Genomic DNA, 5114 nt, shown 5'->3' with positions numbered 1-5114 from the left:
GTTAAAGGTATTGAGTTGTTATTCTTCCCTGAAGGGGTCTACTATATGAAGTCAGATATTATATATGTTATTATGGGATCGTGTGGCACGCCGTCCACTTGGTTATTGGCCTCTGTTGCCGGTGACATATTGTGCACTGTGATAAAGATGAATTGGGATCGTGTGGCACGCCGTCCACTTATATATGATATTATGGGATCGTGTGGCACGCCGTCCACTTATATATATGATATTATGGGATCGTGTGGCACGCCGTCCACTTATATATGATATTATGGGATCATGTGGCACGCCGTCCACTTATATATATGATATTATGGGATCGTGTGGCACGCCGTCCACTTATATATGATATTATGGGATCGTGTGGAACGCCGTCCACTTATATATATGATATTATGGGATCGTGTGGCATGCCGTCCACTTATATATGATATTATGGGATCGTGTGGCACGCCGTCCACTTATATATATATATATATATATATATATATATATATATATATACATCATGGGAACCAGAGTCTCTTCTGCTTATTTCCGATATTTCATTTTTATCTGTTACTCCCCGATAGCATGTCCCCTCCCAGTTTTACTTTGTATTATCTTGTTATTGTTTTCTTGCACGTGTTGTATATATATATCTGTACAGGTTAATATATATTTGTTGTATATATATCTGTACAGGTTAATTGTGGTAGGTATTGTCTAGCCTCGTCACTACTTCGCCGGGGTTAGGCCAGGCACTTACCAGCACATGGGGTCGGTTGTGCTGATGCTACACTCTGTGCATTTTTGGTGCACATATCAGGGAGCAGCTTACGGACCGCAGCAATAGGACTTCTGGGAGCTATCTTCAGTCCAGGGGCTCTCGAGGTAGCCTAGCTGGCGTTCGCAGGCCGAAGTCCTTTTCCATGTTTTTCTTTGTTTGTTTATCTTGTATCAGACAAACATGATGTATTTTCCCTTCAGACATTGATTGTAATATTCTGTAGTAGTCCGTGAGCTAGTGACACCAGACCTTGGGTAGTGATGTGTATTAAACTTCCGCACTTTTGGTTTTCAGTTGCTTTAGATTTAAAGTCTTCCGCTTAGATTTTGTCTCGTTTATTATATTGTTTGAAAGAAAGTAGGAAAGGTGCTTTAAATATTTGGCTTGCCTAGCTGCATATGTTTGGAGAAGAAAGAACATCTTGTTATGAAATATAACTCAAAGTAACAATATGGAACAAGAAAATAAAAGCAATTTAGTAAAACATGAACAAGAAATGGAGATAGAGAGAAGGAAGAGATTTCTTCTTCAATTGTGTGTATCTTTCCATTGCAATTACATAGCCTTTTATAGGCATAAAAAGTAAAGATGATGGACATAAAGTAGGAGATTTAATCTTTAAGTTATTCACAACATGGGCATCCAATGTAGCATCCAATGTAGTATCCAATGCACAAACTATTCATAACATCCACTTTGTATCCAATTTCCTATTTAGTTTTTCTTAAGTTCTAAAGAGAAAGAGAAGAGTAATCTTGGTCTCTTTCTCTAGTCTTTCTTTGTAGTAAAAATATTCTTAGTCTTTTGAAAGTATTTTTTAGCTTTTCTTACTTCATAATGGAGTAATTTCTTTTTGTTGGGATAGTTGATAAGCTTGATATAATTATAATACTATCTCAGTTTCAATACATTCTTGGCCTGAAACTCTATTTACATTTCATATTGTGATGGAATGATGATTTTTTAATCATTATTATCACATCTACATATTTTATATCTAAGTTATTCTTATATTAATTTTGTAATTCTCACGGAGCAAAATTAATATATAATAACTGATGAATAGAATATTAGAGTGAAAGTAATTTTTAGTAAGATTATTATTTCAAGTCTGTAATATTGCTTTCCTCAGTTTTAATTCTCACGGAGGAATTGTTGAATGCAAGATTAATGATTTTCTAGTAAAAATATTCTCACGAAGTTTTTACTACATTTGAGCACATAATATTAGAGTCAAAGTAATTTTTAGTAAGATTATTGTTTCAAATCTGTAATCTTGCTTTCCTCAGTTTTAATTCTCACAGAGAAATAGTTGAAGGCAAGATTATTGATTTCCTAGTAAAAATATTCTCACGAAGTTTTTACTACGCTTGAGCACAATTCAGGCAAGATATTTTAGTTTAATCGTCACTAGTTTTAAATCAATTAATTAACATAACCTCACGGAGTGTTAATTATTTATTTATTTCTTAGTGTAAAAATATAATTGTATTAGCAATAAGCAATTATTCTTTAGAGAAATACATATGAAACTGAGATTTTATTGTAATGATATATCAAGTGAATTCAACGATTCCCAACTCTGTTTAAATATAAACTTTTCAGAAGAAATTGTCCTAATTTATAATTTCAAACACATCTTTCATCAATTTGGTTCTCTCAAATAGTAGTCAAAATATTACAAGTTTGTAGCTTAGATTGTCCAATCTCTGTGGGACGATATCATAAACTATACTAGAATTTGACAAAGTACGAGCAGAAAATCCTATACACACAAGCTTCGTCAAATTTTTGGCGCCGGTGCTGGGGATTGACACACATCTACTTCAGATTAAATATTTTATTACTAATTTGAGAATTTATTATATTGTTAATTTTCCCTTCAAAATGTTATCTCCTACGTACTATTATCATAATTGTTACTACTATTAGGAGCAATTCTATATAATATTGTAAAAAATCATATAAAAAAAAAAAAGAAAATCCCTCATAGTTAGTACTTCAACCAACTTTATTTTATATTTTATTATTATATTATTATATTATTATTGTTAGTACTAACATCTATATAATAGTATAATATATTAGTTTTGTGATTCACAATCTAATTTTTTTTTTGTCATTTTTTTAAAGTATATTTTATTATTATTATTATAATTGTAAGTACTTTTTTTTACTATTCTAGTTCTAAAAGTATCCTTTGTACTATTCTATATTACTATTATAACTATTACTTTTACTATATTCTTATAAAATAATATTTTATTCAACTTTTTTTAATTGATAGTACTTTAATCCTTCAACATACTTGATTTATTATTGATTTTTTTCATATAATATAATTATTATTATATTATTTCTTTTGATGGTTAGTTACAACTTACTGTTTTAGTTAACAATAATATTACTGTACTATTTTTTTATTCATTTTAAAAAATTATCTATTACTATTTTAAGGACTGTCTTTATTTTACTTTAATTTCAGATAGTTTATGACCCGCTCTTCTACAAAAGAATTGGCCAATTACGATCCTGAAATTGAAAAAACTTTGTAATTGTGCAGGAAATGACAAATATCGTCTCAAAACATAACTTGTAACAGAATGGAGCACCAATTAGAAGATGATAACAATCCACTACAAATTCCACCACCAGCTCATGTAGTGGAGCAGTTTGATGAAGTGGCGCCAAGACCAGCAAACAGAATCCTAAGGGATTATGCTAGACCTGATCGCTTTAACTGTGAATCTAGTATCAGGGTATATCCAGTAGCAGCCAATAACTTTGAAATCAGGACAGGTCTGATTCAAACAATTCAAAAACCTTGCATTTTCACTGGTGATCTAAGTGAAGATCCACATAGTCATTTAATTGACTTTTTAGAATTGGTTGCAACTGCAAAGTATAATGGAGTACCTCCTGAAGCAATTAAGTTAAGGCTATTTCCTTTTTCTTTAAAAGGAGAAGCCAAAACTTGGTTACGAAGTTTGCCGCAAGGTTCTATTACCACATGGGACCAAATGACTCAGAAATTTTTAAATAAATATTTTTCCTCTGCTAAAACAACAAAGTTAAGACAGGATATATCTAACTTCTTGCAGACTGACACTGAGTCAGTTTATCAAGCTTGGAAAAGATTGAAAACAATGTTAAGGAAATGTCCACATCATGACATTCCTGAACATATGCAATTGTACATTTTTTATCGTGATTTGAAACCATCTTCTAGAAATGTAATAGATGCAGCTGTAGGAGGTTCCATAATGGGAAAACCATAGAAGAAGCATTGCAATTGCTTAATGAAATTTCTGAAAAATGTCATACAGTGGCCATCTGAGCGTGTAATCATTAAGAAAGCTGCTACAGTAAATCAGGTGGATGCTTTAAATACATTAACACAACAAATTGTTTCTTTGGCACAAAAATTTGAATCTTTTTAGGTAAATACACAACAACCAAGCCAGTCTGAGGTTTGTGACTTGTGTGGAGGAAACCATCTAAACCATGAATGTCAAGCAACCAATCAAATGATAACAGGTCAATGTCATCGGATACAAGCCGTATCCTTTTGGAAGTCCATTAGCACAAAAACATCCAGGATTTCAATGCAGCAATGCAAATGGTGCTAAAAACTCTCAAAACTACCAAAAGCAACAGGTACAGAGTCCAACCGGATATCAAAATCAAAATCGTAGACAACAAAATTTCAGGCCTTATCAGCAAGCAACTCCATATCAGTAAAGGCCTCAACAAGGCCATCCAAGTTTTGATGACCTTTTGTACAAGTACATTAAGGTTACTGATGAAAAAATGGAAAGCCAAAATTCAGCTCTAAAAAATCTTGAAATTCAGTTAAGCCAATTGGCAACTCTTGTGTCTGAAAAGATTCAAAGTCCTTTACCAAGCAATACAGAGAAAAATCCAAAAGAACACCTTAAGGCCATTGCCTTACAGTCAGGTATGACTCTTGATGAACCCTATGTAAACAAACAAGAAAAGAATCAATCAGAACAACAGGTAGGTAAGGGTGAGAATGTTGAGACACCCTCTCAACCATCAGAAGAGAAAGAAGAAAAGAAAAAAGAAGAAGAAAATACTAAAAATTTGACTTCTTTCCCTATTACAATTTCTTTCCCATAAAAGATGAAAAGAGAAAAGTTGGATAATCAATTTGCAAAGTTTTTGGATATTTTAAAACAAATTCACATTAACATTCCTTTTACGGATGCTTTATTGCAAATACCTTCATATGCCAAATTTTTGAAAGAAATTTTATCAAGCAAAAGGAAATTGGAAGAAGTTTCTGTGGTAATGCTTACTGAAAAATGCAGTGATATACTTC

At 32.1% G+C, this 5114-nt stretch overlaps 1 non-coding gene across 1 annotated transcript; it reads right to left on the bottom strand.

Moving 5' to 3' along the window:
• Positions 1 to 3840: 3840 nt before the first annotated feature.
• On the bottom strand, positions 3841 to 3947 carry LOC142163646 (small nucleolar RNA R71). Its single transcript, XR_012694592.1, has one exon. It is a non-coding gene; the product is annotated as a small nucleolar RNA R71 (small nucleolar RNA).
• Between the last annotated feature and the right edge of the window lie 1167 nt (positions 3948 to 5114).

Source organism: Nicotiana tabacum, chromosome 8 (genome assembly GCF_000715075.1).
Source record: "Nicotiana tabacum cultivar K326 chromosome 8, ASM71507v2, whole genome shotgun sequence".
In the NCBI taxonomy this organism is placed as follows: Eukaryota; Viridiplantae; Streptophyta; class Magnoliopsida; order Solanales; family Solanaceae; genus Nicotiana; species Nicotiana tabacum.
This window is presented reverse-complemented; position numbering and strand designations above follow the sequence as displayed.